This window comes from Acipenser ruthenus, chromosome 21 (assembly GCF_902713425.1).
Source record: "Acipenser ruthenus chromosome 21, fAciRut3.2 maternal haplotype, whole genome shotgun sequence".
Lineage (NCBI taxonomy): Eukaryota > Metazoa > Chordata > Actinopteri > Acipenseriformes > Acipenseridae > Acipenser > Acipenser ruthenus.
Window position 1 is genome coordinate 28,080,617 of NC_081209.1, and position 17,450 is coordinate 28,098,066.

At 40.5% G+C, this 17,450-nt stretch overlaps 1 long non-coding RNA gene across 2 annotated transcripts in view; it reads right to left on the reverse strand.

Annotated features, from left to right (window-relative positions):
• The window catches only part of LOC117429556 (uncharacterized), a 38,236-nt gene that overhangs the window by 6,993 nt on the left and 13,793 nt on the right, over positions 1–17,450 (reverse strand). For both annotated transcript variants that reach the window (XR_009308064.1, XR_009308065.1), the window contains exons 3-4: positions 13,951–14,016; positions 10,858–11,182 (exon numbers count right to left, since the gene is read on the reverse strand). This is a non-coding gene — a long non-coding RNA (uncharacterized LOC117429556). The remainder of the gene's footprint in view (positions 1–10,857; positions 11,183–13,950; positions 14,017–17,450) is intronic.

Here is a 17,450-nt window from a genome sequence, read left to right on the forward strand (position 1 = left end):
TAACATGTACTGTGAAGCTACACTGTGATAATAAGCGCTCCGTTTAAAGATGCTGTAGGGGGAGGGGCGGTTACGGAAAGCGCACTCTGCCGCCCAGGAGAGCTGATCTCACCGGCACTTGAGCCAGAACCAGGGCTGTGACCGGGAATTCCGATTCCCGGCTTTTCAGGCCCGCTCGTCCGGCAAAAAGCGAAATGGAAGCTCCCCTGTCGTCGTTACAAAGCTGAGGACAACCCTTCTCAGCATAATCGCGTTTATCCCCCAGATTAAGAACAGATTCGCAGCTGAGGTATTCACATGGGGGAAGGGAGGGGGTCTGAACAAGAGAAATACAATCTTTTTTAAACAAACCCAAGAAAAGCTGTTCTTCATTTATCTCACAACTCTGCTGCTGCTGGTAAAAAGTGCGGTTCACTCGAGCATAGACCTAATGGGACTGGGAGTTATAAAGCTTACTGGAGTCTTCTTTGTTTGAAATATGCAATTTACCCTTATATGCATATTTTAAAAACAAAACCAAGTTGTGTTAATCATTCTCCTGGCCTGCATCCAACGTCATTACATGCGGCTTTTACTCGCAATACCCGAGGAGAACACGTTTACAGTAATATGTATTCCCTCAAACACAAAACCGAGATTCGAATTGTTGTTTAATCACACGCAAATCCCAAACTAAATGAACAGCCTGCAAGAGTTTTGCCACCTGAATTAATTAAAGTTGCATTTCTTGAAGATAGTCAACAGCCGTTTATCTACACCGATGTATGTATGCAGTACATTTACGTTTAATGCAAAGTACTATAACTGCAGATAAATGAAATGTATTCTAATATATAGAAAACAATTGATTACATGGTGTGCATTATGTATGGTGCTGTATAAGGCCACTGAGGTGATCTGGGGGAGATTTTCTATAAAGAATCCCAAAATGGAATTCTAGTGCCATTTGTAATATATTGCACAGTTTGTCTGTGTATTTTTTTAAAAAAAAAACACCTTTTAGAGATCAATACCGGTTCCATGTGATCGTGATGTTAATGTGAATTACAAAGCAGATATCTTCATGTTGTAGCCTATTGTTTGGTGCTTTAACTTGGCAAGCTTCCATTCAAAGGTGAAGGGGTTTCCACAGCAGCATTCCAAAGTGGAACAGACAGAACCTCCCAGTTTATACCCTCTGCCCTGCATTCAGCAATCAGAAACACAGCACTCTGTGTATCTGCTTTATGCAAGCGCCACTTTCTTTTTGCAATTAGATATAATATATATATATACATATATAAACACTGGTCTCACATTTACTCCTAGGTTAAAGAAGAGGGTGACTTGTACCATATTCTTATTGATCAAGCCTGAGGTAGGTCTAGTAACTTTACAGAGTATACTGTCATATAGATGGATGGCTACCAGCAGTTTGTACCACAATACAGTATGCTAGCTGTGTCAGTGCTTTCGTTCTCTTCATAGACACCCATGTCTGGAAATGGTCTGTCTATATATAGATAGATGTATCATATCCACATTTGTTTATTGCAGTTGTTTTTTCATACACATTTCTGGTGTTTGAATCCAATTGGATACGATGCACCTTGGATAGAGCTTTATATTCTGTTTCTAAAATGACAGGAGCATATGTAAATGATGGGTCCCTCTATTCTAACAAAGGCCTTAGGCACTGCACTGATGCTGGTTGGAAGAGGAGCTGAGTGCCAGTTTCCAGGTTTGACGCCTTATTTAATGACAATGTGCGCTACCGACCAATCGGCTCCTTTGTTTTTCCCTGCCTGCAGTCTCAGCCTTCCCTTGCCTCGCCTCTGGTTTGCCCACGTCAGCTTACACAACAACAGTGTGTCTGTCTGTCTGTCTATCTGCCTGCCTGTGTGGAAATCCCGGTATCTGTATGCATGTGTGTGTATAGGATTTTCTACAAACCTACACAGAATCTCTTCACATTTTTTGCTGATAAAATGCCTTGTCAGTGATACATAAGGTAGCAAGGAAGGTGGAGGCAGAATCAGCGTGTGTGCGTGTACATCTGTGTGAGTGCACTTGTGTTACCAGACATAGCAAAGCTACCCAGATTCCAGACTCCTGTTCACCACTGTGCTATTACCATGCTGGACACAGTGCCTGCCACATGGCAACGCAGACAGACCCAGACAGTAAACCCCCTTTCAATCCCCCACCACACAGACACACGCGCACACACACACACACACATACCCTATGAATAAATTAGCATCCCAGCTCTGTACTGTAGGCACATGAATACATTAACGATCACTTTGCCTCCTCTGCAAAACGCGGTGGTGAAAACAAGGGCGTTTCTATTTTAAACATGGCGTCTGCTCTTTGTAAATGTCACCTGCCTCTCTCTCTTTCGCTCTCGCTCCCTCTCTCTCTCACACACACACTCTCCATTCCTGTACTTTCTCTTTTGTTTCGTTATGATACAGTCGTCTGCCTTCCGTTTAAACTCTCCCTCTCTCCCTGTCTCCCCGTCTCTCCCTTTCTCCATGTCTCCCCGTCTCTCTCTCTCTCTCTCTCTCTCTCTCTCTTGCTGTCCTATTTTCAAGGGGTAATATATTGTAATGGTAGTTTAATTAATTGCCAGCCCCACCGTTGTGCCAGAGCAGAATGAAAAACGCGCTCCACAACCTACTTGCCTGCCCGGGTTGTTCACTCTTTTATTTATCTGATTCGCAGTGCGAGTGTGAGTGAGTGTCGCAAACCTGTAGGGAAGTGACACTCTCTCACACTCACACTATGACTGTGTGTATCTGTCAACTCATCTGTTTTGGCAGGTCCAGTAATGACCTGTAAAGGTACCAGCCGGCTTACCCAAAGCTGATTCCATCATTACTACCAAGACTGCCCGTCCCACTCAGGACTCATTTGCAGTATTTACGTAGATGCCGCCATATAACTGTTGTTAATGAGAGTAAGTAAGTAATCTACGGCTTTGAAAATAACCTGTTTCCATAGGATCTGAGTCCTTTAACGTCAAAGGGGTGGTGTGTATATCTGTGGAAGGTTTACGATCTAAGTGACATCTTTCTGTAATTCAGAGATAATGCAGGAAAAACTGAGATGGAAATGGAGTGCCAGGCATTGCTGTTGGATAAGGGACAGACAGATTAAGGGATACATGGCCAAGCTGTTTACTGAAAAAAAAACTAAAAAACAAAATAAATACGGAATGCACAGCGGTCTTATACTGGAGACGGTGCTTGTACAGACAGTGTGGTTAGGTATGATAAATTATTAGGTCTCTTTCAGCCATTCAAAATGTCTAGGTCCTGAAGATTCTAGTATATCGAATTTTGCTGTGCATGGAAAACAACTGACCAAAATTCTGAGTCACAAATTGTTTAAAGTCTAAAAATCTTTTTTTTTTTTTGCTAACTATTTAATATGTACTGTTGTCTTCTATGCTATAAAATCATCTGTGCATATTAACTTATAACTGACAGGTGTACAGATGAACGCTACCAGTTTCTAAGTTTTCAAGAATAAACCAGCATAGTCCTGTTGTCTATATGTTGTTCCCCATTTCAAAGAATGCTGAAACAAATAAGCAAATACATATGGGCTTGTACGTACGTAATGTAAATAAAAGTTAAAAAGATATATCTACCAGCCAATACTCAGAGGCATGTTAACATTAATCTCTACCTCCTCAGACATGCATGAAGAAGACAGCAAACTAATTGACATGGACACAGGGACACATACAGTACACACACACACAGAAAAACAAAGAGGTCCCTTGTCCCGAAGACACTTTCAGGGTTTTGACGTTGATTTAGGCATCTGGCCATGTCTGGTCTGGGACGTTTTTTCCCACCCAGACCCCCCCCCCCCCCCCCCCTCCTTTCAGCAGCAGCACCCCAGACAATGCTGAGAAAGGGGTTGCAGACCCTTGTCAAGTGCCCCCCTCACAATGCAGCCATTGTGGGAGGGAGAATGGGGAGCTGAATAATAATGTGAACACTATCAACTGTTTACTAACACAGGGGCTACAGCTGCACGCTTCACTCTCAAAGTGGCAGCTTGCATTTTGCTTTCTTATTTTCTTTGAGTCTGTTTCTCGTTGCTGTTGAATGCCGGGGGCAAAAAACAACATTTACTCAAGGCCAGAGTGTGTTTGAATCTGTGTGTGTGTGTGAGAATGTGTCTGTGTGAGGACATGGAATGAGAAGCAACCATACCCAGTGGTTAAAATAGCCTAGTCTCAGTGACATTGAAAAACCACAAATGAATTTACTCAGATCTGGTATCAGCTGTAAACATAAACCCCCTATACTATGTACAAGACTGTTCCATCCCGTTGTCATAGCAATGCATTGTATTGTACAATCAGACACAGTTGACCTGCAGAGAATGACCTAAAACTGACATTCCTAAAGTAAATGAGTCAATAATGCATTAGTATCGAATTAAGACCCCAAAACCTATATATTTATAATACTGAAAGCATGGGAAGGTTACACCTACCATTATAAATCTGAAGAACCTGAAAATGAAAGGCAGTGTGCTGTGAGGCTAACAGTTCCATCAAGGGGGTGGTCAGAGCTGCGTCATGTGCTTTCACTGCATCACCAGTACAGCACACAGTCGAGTATGTGGAAGTCTATTTACCGGATTCTAATAGAACACGTTTTTGACGGACGTTGATTTGGTTTTGCAGGCTACAACAGTTCATACCTGGCAGTGGTGTTGTTTTAAAGCTGACAAGCCTGGGCGCTCTGCAGTCCTGCAGTGCACCCTTGTTACTTTCAGGGTGTGGATCAATTATTCAGCATTCGGCGATCCAGACGCAGTGCTGTGCTCAGATGCAGGCTTACAGTACAGCGCCTTGTAGCCCTGCATCGCACTGTAGATCGGTCAGACTCACTACTGTATGAAGTGGCGTCATAGCAGTAGTGGTGTTGTAATACATTTAAGTGCTTATCAGTTTCTGTCAAATCTTTATTAATGGTCACCTGAACTTAGCGGTCTCCTGCTCTAACCAGCCAGCAAGTCCCTATCGATTTTTTTTTTTCTTCCTTTTTTTTTTAATTACTAGGGCACTGAATGCTGGATTAGCAGTATGCGGCTCTCATTTCATGTATACACCCCCCGCCCCCCAAGCCAGTAGCCTTGCGTAAAGAACAGGTCAGTATCGAAGATGGAATTCAAATTCAGGGTCCAATGTTTCTTTCTGTTAGGGTATTGATAGCTGCATATCTTCATCATGCATTTCAGAGCTTCAGTAAATCTAATTTCTCTACAGCACTTTTTAAGAGATCTGTGCTATTCCTGGCTTGTCTTCACGCTCTCTCTGGCCTCACACAATCCAGATTGGGACTCCTAGGGGGCCGTTACCAGATAATTAATATCTGCCACTGACTCGCTCATTTGTGGGTTTAAACAGTAGGTTTCTTTCCTACACAATTTTATAATGATACTTTATTCCTTCCAAGGAAATACATTTCTCGATTTGTTTGTGGCTTGTTTAGCAATCCATAAACAAACAAAATAAGAACCGAATTAATAATTGAATGTTAGTTTTTTTTTCACATAGCGCCTAGACTGTAAAACTTAATTAACACCAATCTGAATGACAAAAAAAAAAAAAAAATCTAATTAGGCCTCAACACCTTCAACACAGCGAGTTGCAGACTGGTTAGTTATAAATCTGGTTGACTGAAATTAATGATAATCAAATATTAACTTTAAAAGAAAGATATACAACAACTGTTCTTTAAAATGCATTGTTCACGGTTGACACTAAACGTTACAATTATAATAATTATTAGTAGTACTAGTAATACATACATCATAACTCAAATATTTTGTTCTATCTTCATGTGATAAAAAATACCGGTTGAAATTTAGCGAGGCTTTAGTCAGATGTGTTTCTAGGAGCTGCGCCTGCGCAGATCCCGTCCATATCCAGACTGACATCATCATTCCCTTTCTTTCATTTGCTCGCCTGGATCTCGAGCATCGCGGAAACCACCTCCTTAACTACAGCAAGGCGTTCTAATTAAAGACACCGCTGAGCCAGTTAAAGGTACATTAACCAATATAAATGCTCTGGGCCATGTCAGAAATAGGGGTAGTAGGACAACATCAAGATGTACTCGCTATCTGGCTATAGATTTTACGTACCTCCTAAATGCTTAGGCAATTCTTAATATACCGTATATACTAAAATATTTAGCCAATTATTATTATTATTATTTTATTATTATTATTATTATTATTATTATTATTATTATTATTATTATTATTATTATTAACTGCAGATACATGGTAGTCAGGTATAAATGGTGCAGAAACGCGATTTACCTTAACCATGACAAAGATTCCTTACATCAGTCTTATTTACATGCCCTTCGATTCATTGAAGTTCATAGTTATAGTAGTTCTGTTATTCTCCTGCCTGCTGTAAACGGCAGACTCCCCAATCTTCCCTTACTACAAAAGGCAGTTATAATGCTGTTGCAATGCATCACATGTCTACATTTGTCGATGTTTTCCTTTCCCACTCCTCCAATAATTTTACAGTATCTTTTCAAGTTCATATTTCTAAAGATATTCGCCAGATAAAGAGCTCTTTGCTGTTTTATTTATTCTGTTGCTCGCTTGTGCGTTGGTATACTGTAATAAACAATAAAAACATTGTGTTTTTTTCGCACTGTTCACACGTTAAAAGAACAACCACGCGTTGAACGGGAAATACTGAGATTGTGGAAATACTAGTTCGCCTGGGTGTCTGTGTAGCCATTTGCTGTATAGATCCCTTGTTATTTCGTTGAACATGTTTGTTTAAGTGTGGTCTTTCTTGTTTATTTTAAAACAGAAGTAATTAAGATTCCACGCGTGTTTGTGTATGCCACGGCCCACGTCTGTATACCGACACTAGGCATTTACAGACAGACAGATTGAAGAGGTCGGGTTGTGTGAGCGAGGTGAAGTAGACAAGGTTCCCTGATGCCAACTCGCTGAGCAGCCGCTGCTGTCTGTAACTGTCGGCACTGCCCTCTCTGCTCGTTTCAATGCAATTATGTTAATGAGAACAGCTCGTCTGGGCTTTTTCATTAACAGCAGCAGTAGACTAAGCTTTATTGCCTCCAGTGTATATGCTCTTGTACTCTCTGTGAGAACCGGCACCAGCTGTTTTGTTTTTTTTTTGTTTTTTTTTTTTAATACATTTTTTAAAATTCTATTTTTTGGGGGAAAAACAAGAATCAAACAGCGCAAATGACTCTCCTGTATTGAATAAATCACTTAACAAGGTTTCCGTGTTCATTAAAAGGGGAAGTCCGTATTTAATATCGAATTCTGTTTCCTTCATGTTGTATTGGGCCATCGAAATCTAAATAGGCTGATATGGTTCTTCCTACTGTAAGTATGCGTTTGTTTTTAATTTGGCATATTTACAAAGAGCATGTGTAGAATCGAGCATTTCAGAGTTTCGCAAGATCTTAGTTGGGTGTTTGAATGATTGGCTGACTGTAAACCAAATAAAGGTACGTTAATATTCCTCCCAGAACGAAATTGCATCAGAATTATTGCAGCGAAGCCCTGCTGTTAAATTCTGTGTGATGCAAATATAATTAACCACTGCATTCTATAAGCTTACCAGCACCGAACATAGGGGCTTTCTCAGTTTCCTTTCTCATTCTACATCCATCATAACCATCTATCTGCACTTGCCTCTATCTATTATACATTAACATTAAATAATGTTTGTCTTTTAATTAAACACAATTGCTAATAACTATTTGGACAACCAATTAACCATCATCTCCACTGCATCATTTTTTTTTAAAAATGTGGTCCACATATATTTTTTCCACACCTACTCCAGTTGTCATCGTGGTTGGTTTCTATAGAAACGGCTGCAAACACTTTGCATTTAATCAACATACCTTTCACAGTGTCTAATTTGTGAGGATGTACATAGCAAGGGGCTGCCATTTATAACCCGCACTGCTGCAAACCTGATTGAAACCATGGAGTGACCAAGCCGTGTTTAAGAGTAGATGGCAATAAACCTGCCTGTTTAAAATATGTCAGAATGCATTTAACAGGCAACAGTTATTTCTGTTTTTTAGGACTCAAAATGCATCCAGGAACCAAATGTATAACCTATATAATTAATAAACTGCTGTTAATTTAATGAATGTCTTCAAGTATAGTATAATCTGCATACAGAAATAGCTACGAATGTGCCCACAAACCTGTTCTGTTATTGTGCCAAGTGAACCACATATAAGTACATATATCATGCTTTTGTACATTGATGTCATTTACAGTATTTTTTTTTGGGGGGGGGGGGGGGGAGGCGGTCTATTATAATATGTCATATTAGATTAAATATTAATGTTGTCCTTTCTCATTTTTTTTGTACTTTTTTTTTTTTTTTTTTACAAAAGCTCTGAAGATAGACAGACAAAGGAATCGCATCAGTCTTCGTATCTTTGAAGTGGAACCCATGCAGACGTGTTTTTTTGGGCACAAATTAAATCCAGTACATTCATAATTAGGGTTGAGGGTTTTGGCAAACATGCAAAGCAAAAAAAGGGTTTTGTCATCTTTTATGATGAATACAACCGGTCGGTTAATATGCATTTTATTAATTACATTAACAGCATTCTTTCTGGCTGGTAGATAAATAGATGAATGGGTACTTTATACAGACAGTATTTTTATCTATTTATTTGTGTCTGTAGGACTATATTAATGTGATTCTTTATGTCAAAAATACATATTACAATGAAACTGAAGTATTTTGAGTGCGCTTACTATTAGCGATGTAAACAAACCTAAATAAAGACAGTTGTGTGGTTTAAGAGACGGGGTGGATTTCATTGTGGGCTGGAAAGAGAACACATTTTTAGTGTGTTAGACTGATCTCTTGACGCTTGTGTTAACAAAGGCCTTTCAATTCTGTATTATTCAGTTTTGGGAACATTACTTATATAGTATTGACACTCCCTGGAATCAAAGTACCGGAGGCAGAGGTCAGTTTGTTCACGAAAGATATTTTGAAAAATAACAGTGTACTGCACAGTGTTTACTTTTCTTTCTACACAGCTGAAGAACAGCTTTTGTCCGAAACATCCTGAAATTAGTTATTTTTTAATCATTTAAACATTTTGTGTACATGCAAAAAAAAACTTTTCATGATATATATATATATATATATATATATATATCATATAATGTGTGTGTGTATTTAAAACCATGTATGGTATTTTAAAGTAGCATTAGGCAAACCCTAAAAAATGAATTTTAATAATAAATAACAATGCCATGCACCCATGTAACATGTATTTCAATATGAGCTTATTCCACAGCTACGACTTGGGCATGGTCTAGTCGACTCACACAGCCCTATCAGTTCACATGGACTCTTAAACTGCATTACAGTTGTTTCCTGTAATTTGCTTCCAAGTATTTCATTTGAAGAATTGTGATGTTAAAACATTTATTTTATTAATTGTAAAATAAATGTTTTAACATCACAATTCTTGTATATGATATATATATATATATATATATATAGAGAGAGAGAGAGAGAGAGAGAGAGAGAGAGAGAGAGAGAGAGAGAGAGAGCACATATGTATATGTTTGAAGAGATGGTGTACATTATGCACCTTTCTATATAATATTTTATTAAATTATATCTAAGACTAGTATTATACCTGCAGAGGATAGATTTATTTTTAAAAAATCCCTATTCTTCAAAAACTGCTTTTTCATCTTGATATTTGCCATCATTGGTGCAGTAATTTATTAAGAACGGATGTTAATAACGCTTGACAGTTTATGGAAATATACATATTATTTTAAACATGCACATGTTTATCTGTGGCTAGCTAGCAACAGCATATTATTTAAGAAGAGAAATCCATAAATGATATTTTCTGTGTGCAAACGTGTGTAATGAATGTCATTGTTTTAAAACATATTCATAAGAAACAAACTATCAGATTTTAAACATGTGCTTGGACTGCATTATTTAATACACTCAATTAATTTCAATTTGTGTGTGTGTGTATATATATATATATATAAATACACATACACACACATATAGACAAATAGAGAGAGACAAGGTAGGAATATAGCACATGAAGTGTGAAAGCTCTTTGTTCATTATATGTATCCCTTATTTGTAAATACAATTATAAATAACTAGCTGAGTAATATCTCAATTACAGAGACTTCCAGCTGTTTTCACAACAAACTATATAGATATATTTTGCGCATCCAGGATTTCATTTTTCCATTCATTTTGTATGGAAAATAAAACAAAGCTTCGTCATCTGACAACATTTCATTGTGTACCAGCAAAAAAAAAATCTGTAATGACTTGATTTGTGTCATCTGGGATTTGCATAAAGTAGAATGTGTGTGTGTGTGTGTGCGTGAGAGAGAGAGAGAGAGAGAGAGAGAGAGAGAGAGAGAGAGAAAAAGAGATGACATTCGGGGGGTTGAGAAAACATTCAGTGCAAATTGTAGTTCACGCATACAAAATTAAGCGATCATAAAAAAGGGGAAAGAGAAAACATAACGAATTAGAAAAAGCTGTTAATTGAATTAAAAACTCTCTCTCAAAGGGAAGAGAAGAGGAAAAGAGGGGGGAGAGAGAGAGAAAGAGAGAGAAGGGAGGTGGCAGCTCTGTACTTCTGCCTGTGCCAGTTCATTTATTTCACATCCCCCCCACCCTCTCCAGTAATTAGCAAGATAAAATAGACAAGAGAGAAAGCGAGAGGGGGGTTGATAGATTGATATAGAGAAAGAGAGGGAGCGGGAGAGAAAGCCCATTGCGGAATTAAGGCAACGATGCAACCTTACCTCGTGCCAACACAGCCATTTTAGGAGCAGCAGTGAGGATTTCTTTACAAGATGGCCTCCTCAGCACACCCACACACACAGGAGTCCTCCGGCACACAAAATGGCATCTGGCAGGGCGGATGACGGCAGCGGCTTTCTCCGAGTTGGCATCAGTGGGAGCGTTTCTCTCTCTCGCTCTGATTCTCAGGGGGCACAGATGGCACTAGAGTCTCCGGAGGGGGGTTAGGGGGAAGGGGCAGTATTGGGAGCAGGGAGGTTGGCATTTAAAAATATAAAATTTTTTTTTTTTTAATAACGACCCTTTTTTCCTTCCTCCATCAAGGCACTGTGGGGGGGACAACAAGAAGACAAGGAAAAAATAAATAAAAAACAGGCCCATTATCGTCCAGTTGGTGCCATGGCAACATAAAACGATAACTGCATTTCCTTTAGTTCAAATAAACAGTGATTCCGTGGTATGCTGTATGAATTTATGCCACTGCCCGCTGCTCAGTGTGCAGTTGAGTTTCAATGCATTTCTTTTAATTCAAAACTAAATGGGCTGTGTGGCATTATCGTTGGCTGGCGTGTGTGTTAGTGTGTGTGTGTGTGTGTGTGTGTGTGTGTGTGTGTGTGTGTGTGTGTGTAATAAAGGGTGCACAATTCATGGTGCATCACTGTGTGCATTTAGAATAAGAAAAGAAAAAGGAAACCTCTCAGATTTTGGAGTTAGGTATTCTCCACAATACAGGTATTAGTCGGGTACGCTTGGAAAGGGAACAGAACACACGTGCACTTTGGAGTGTTGATATTGATGTATGTGTTCGAGTTTGTGTTGTACAAGTGTGTGCATTTGACTGTGTGATTTCACCTGAATGGAAATCTAAACGGTGTTTCTGCTGCACAGGCCAGGCACGCAGAAGCAGCCCCCCACCCTGTGAGAATGAAGAGTCGTGTATGTTTACAGCGAGGTGCTGTGCTGGAGCTCGAAATAGAGGACGAGTCAAAAAAGATATTCCCCTAACAGAGAAATACACCCCTAACTGGCCTTGGGAACCAAGGGTAGCCTGTGCGTTATAATGAGGTGCAGATCATTAATTGGATTTCTGTAGTTTGGGGATTGGGGGTGGGGGCAGGACTGTATTAAAGCACATACCCACACAAATTAGAGATTTGTTTATAAATGTGTCATTTTTTAATTCGAGGGGTGTATTGTAGCCATTCATCAGTGTGCCTCAGAATGAGAGCATAATATATGTATAATATCTGCAGTGAGGGAGTTGGCAGCCTTAGTAAGAATGCAGAGGTTTAAACTGTAGGCAGGATCACAATACAAGGACTTGTCATTTTGGAAGTCCAATAAATGGTATCAGTTAGATGGCAGTTAATCCAGAGACAGAATAGAAAATAACTTGCAAGGATCTCTATTACTCCAGTTATCTAATTGAACAAATAACAAAAATGCATTGTTACATCTCAGTATTGCAATCTGCAGTGCTCCCTGAATATATGCAGGAGGGTAATATCAAAGACTGCATCACGAAACAAGCTTACAGCCTGAGGTGGGGAAAGCATTTCAAAAGACTAAATGCAACAACAACAAAACAAATCCCAATCGAAATCACACGGAATTGTGAAGACAGACAGGATGGAGTTCTGTAAGCAGAGCGAGTTCTGAACGGAAAACTTGCTGAGGCAGATGCACATTTTTTGCTTCTCTTTTTTTTGTGTTATACAAGTACAAAGACGAGAGACAGACTCTCAACCTGCCTGTGTTGGAGAAGCAAGCTGAGATCTGGGTCATGTCTGACACAACCAGGCAGGGAAAAAGCAGAGAGGATCCGGTATACTTCTTAACGTTCTTAATATAAGTCCATTCCCCACAGGAGCCAGGCTGCTATTTCAAACTGGGGCAGACAGAACTTCACCCAGACCAGACTCTAAAATAACAACTGGTGAATATCAGAATTAGGGATGGTGGTTTTAGTAACATAACCCAGTGCATAACATGTTGAGATGTTTGTGTGTGTGTGTGCATTTAAAGATCAGATCATCTGAGACCTTGAAACCTGCATTGTTAGCAACTTGCTTTATTTCTGTAGAATTGTCTACTAGTACAATTACATGGCATTAAAAAAAGCTGCATGTTTAATGAAAACCATATTGCTTCTTGATAAAAAATATCCCTATACTTGAAAAAGCAGTGTTATGCTTGGGGTAGGTGGAGAGTTGATGGTGTAACCCCATTACAATGGTGAGGAGATCTTTTGGTCTGGGGTTTTTCTCTCAGCCCTGGAGCCCCTGGTACGACACTGATACAGGCTGGCAGGCAGGCAGGCTGGCAGGCTGCTGTGTACCAGGGGAGCACAGGGTTTAGACCTTAGGCCTTGATAGGTTTACTCACACTGGTAATGACCTGAATTCTAATTGCCATATTCAGGGATTGTATTTTCCTTTTACATGTGTACCATGATACTGCTCTGCATAGCAACTCCCAATCCCAGCAGTGGGGCTGGAACACAGCCTGGCTCTCTAATAGCACTGCGAGCGTCCCGCTCCCCTCTCCCCAGTACAAGAGCGGTGGGACCCCGCGGAGAACTCGGATCCCCCATGACAGTGCAGGGTTTCCCAAGCATGGAGGCAATCAGAGAGTCTGCCTCACGGAAAACACCTTTTAGAACTGGACTCCTTTCACACGGCTTTCTGCTTTTTGGAGACGGTTACACTACACCAGACAGCATCCTCAAAGCTATTTACTGCAACTCTTCACTGAGCAAAGTGACCAAAAATAGACACTGACTTGTAGATTGTCTTCAGTTTCTTAAGAATATATTTATTTTTTCATTTGGGACTTAAGTGGTTTTCAACCTGTTAGAGCCGAAGAATATGAACCAGTCCTCTGTTAGCTTGCGTCCTTTTTCAGAATGTCAGTGTCCTGATATCACTGTCCTCCCGCTGGTGTTTAAAACACGGCAGATCCGAGGACTTCCAACAGTACATTGTGAAGTCAAGGTCGTCTCTGTCTTTGCTGCGTGTTCAAATTGCGTCCAGTCATCACTACACTGACTGGACTGCTAGAGGGGTGGCAGTGTGTGCATGTCTCTGTTTGCTTACCTTGCTTTACACTGACATCCTCCACAATGCTGTGGTTCCAGGGCCAGGTTCAAAATCAGGCCATTCCTGTGCAACAGAAAAAAAAAAAAAAAGATGTACTTTCTAACATTGTTACATGTTATACTTGTGGAACAAATGTGTTAAGTCAGTTATTACATAGATACACCATTTTCTAAACTCATTTATTACTTCTGTTGATTAATTTATTTGATACAAGCCTGTGTTTTAGGGCTAATAATATCAAGCATCGTGAATTAATTCTGATTACAAAGGACCTTGGCATGTGCATGTTGTATTCCTGGTAAATAGGTACAACCGTAAGAAACTAGGTAAAGTAAAAACATTTTAGATAATGCCTCTGTATGCACTTAATAACTCACATGGTGTGAAGACACATTTGCAGTACTGTAGCCTATGAACTGGGGTTCCCTCTACAGTACTGCAGCATGTAGTGTTACTGCTTGTCTGATGTGTGTGTGTGTGTGTGTGTGTGTGTGTGTGTGTGTGTGTGTGTGTGTGTGTGTGTGTGAGGGGGTGTTCATATCAGGCCACCAGCCCAGGAAGCACTGCAGCTGCACAAGCTGAACCTGCTATAGCTGAACCTGATACAGAGTCTCAAGTCCAAGGTCAAGTTCAAGTTGTTATTTCTTTATTTTGCGCAGGAAACGAGATGCATCAACGAGACAATGGGACAGATTTGCTATATTTTAAACGGTGATTTTTCTATAAATTCAGCATGAAGCCTCTCGTTGCTTCCGAGCTGTTAGCAGTGGTACTGTGCACCGAAGGAAAGGCTTAGTAAATCTGACTCAGAGTGTCTGAGTTGAGTGTGAAATACCCAGGCATGATGGAGAATCTGCAGCAGTTTCCATCAGGGATTAACATGATTGCCGTTTGTACATTAGAAAGGATCACTTAGAATGGATTAATTTGTTTTTAAACCCTGCCACCACCCAAAAAAAGTTAATTTCTAACCCCAAAAGCTGCTATAAAATTGTGTCTTTATTTAGCGTGACTGGAAATAAGCATCTGGTCCGAGGGCTCAGTGCTGCAGTAAAGCCCTGATCTGCGTGGGGCTGCATGGCAGGAGTGGGAGCCTAGCCGTGCCGCTGGAGCAGCCAGCTCCGAGACACAATGGCACCATTCATACCGGCCCGCTGCCAGCAGGCACTCCTATTTGTATTCAGGACAGCCACGGACACAAAGTGGGGGACAGCCAGCGTGCTACTTTCCTTCTCTTTTTTGTTTTCTTTTTTTGGGGTCCAAAAAGAAAAAAAGGCAGCGTTAAGAAACAAAAAAAAAAAGAAAAAAGAAAAAGGAGAAGTGCCATCATGATTTACTTTACTTTATCGTGTCTGGGTTCCTCTATTGAGGTGCCTGCTTTCCAGCACAATGGCTGGTCGTGAATCACAGGCATTTACCTGCTTTGTCCGGACGCAGCTCCAGTCAATTCTAGACACCCCCGCCCCCAAACACTCAGAAACGGGACAGAAGTCCCTGCAGCCTGCAGCCAGCAAGCTCGGAGCCTGAGCTGCTGTTTGATTTCTTTTAATTCTGCTTGCCTGACAGGCTGGGACTCTGCTGTGCCTAATCTCCATAGGGAGAGTCCAGCAGCGCTCTGCTGGCTGACTCTGGCTGTGTTAGCGAGCTGGCTGGAGGATTTCACATCTCCATGTTATCTGATGTGGGCTCAGGCACTTCTCAGAAGATACTCCAGTGGGGTGAGGATACAAGTAATTACAGGAAAATCTATATTTTCAGTTGAACCGCCCCCCAAATTTCACACATACACACATCCATATATTACATATGCTGAATACATACCATATGTATGTATGTATGTATGTGTTTTACAGGACGTGCTAATGGATGTGTAGCCAATGAATGGTTACCTTCATGATTTTAATGAACCCGATGGCTAATTAGACTTTTACAATGGGCTACATTTTGAGAATATGTCTCTGTACCGCATACAGTGTCCCCTATAGTCCTACTACTTCTCATTGAGACATTATTCGCTGCTTTAATAAATGCACAATGCAATATGCTATATCTGTGTGTCTGTCTGTATATGTGTCCATCTATCTGTCCAATAGAGATGGTTCACAACCTGATGGAAATTCTGACAGTGTTGAAACTGCAGGATAAAATGAAATACATCAGTTATGCACTGTGCTTTAAAAGCCACTTGAACATGATCTCCTGTTCCTGCTTGCCTATTCATATATTGCACTCTCCGTGTGAGTTTCTATCTGTCTGCAGTATTGACTTACCTATTGCTATCAGTCACATTTTATTCCTCGTGCATTTTCTTTTTCATTAAAGCGAGAATTGCGTAAGCAAACGATACAGTGCATGAAATTAGGACGCGTAACTTCAAAGTGTGGTTGTGGTGCCGTTGAATTTGAAGTGTGGGCTTGGTGATCTTGGGAGCTCAGCGTTGTATAATTCATCAGCTTGGCTCTTTAGCCATCATTCATTAGGACTTTTAGCACCCTGGCTTCTGTAATCAAAGGTCTCTTTTTAAAAGTTGTTTTCTTGTAGCTTATCTAGTATAGATGGGTGATAATAATAATTTAAAAAAGTCTAAAAACAGTGACCAATCCTAGACTAGAGTTAACATGGGCTCATAGATCTAAGATAGAACAGGAATCACCCCACCAATTAGGGGAAGATCATAAAACCTGCAATAAAACAATCATGTCAAGGGTGCTCCAACGATCGACGAGTTCGTTTACAGGGTCACTGTGAGCAGGAAAGTGTCATCAGCAATCACTGAGCACTTTGCAGGCGGTTCCTGTCTAGGAACGAATGCGTGTGGATATGTGGATGGATTGGGGGATCATTTCAGGCTTAATCATTTAGGCAGCATTTGTAGTCTCCTGCATTCATCCAGCACCCTGCCTCTCTTTCTTTCATTCTCGTGACTAACAGTCTGTTTATTGGCAGTTACCTGTCAGACCACGGTGACATACAAGCATGAAGAGAAAAGTGGAAGGTACTTGATGAACTGAATGCTTTTCTTTTCACCTTGATGATATCGGCGTTGAAACGGTCGTAATTGATTTTGTTTTTCATGTATTGAAAGGGAGTAATGTTTTAATGTGGTGAGATGAGGCACCCCTGCTGCTGTCTTCTGATACACAAGCTCCCTCTGGGAACGTTTCATCTCCGCAGGTTCATCTCCTGTGTGCACGCAGATATTTCAATAAAAATGACTTTGGAATTTGGAATGTGGGGGTCATTCTGCAGCATGGAAATCCATCAGTCCACTGCGAGTGAAGCCTGTGCATGGAAGGGGTGAAGTACTGTACATACAGCAGGACATACAGTACTATACCCTGTCTTTAGTTGACAGAGACCCTGTCTTTATACACAAAGGGAGCGACATCTGTAGCAGTATAAAGATGTGAATTGCAGAAGGGAGCAAGGAGAGACAGTGTAGTACATGATGTTCAGTTCTGGTATGCAGTTTTACTGTCCAGCAGTCTTACACAGCA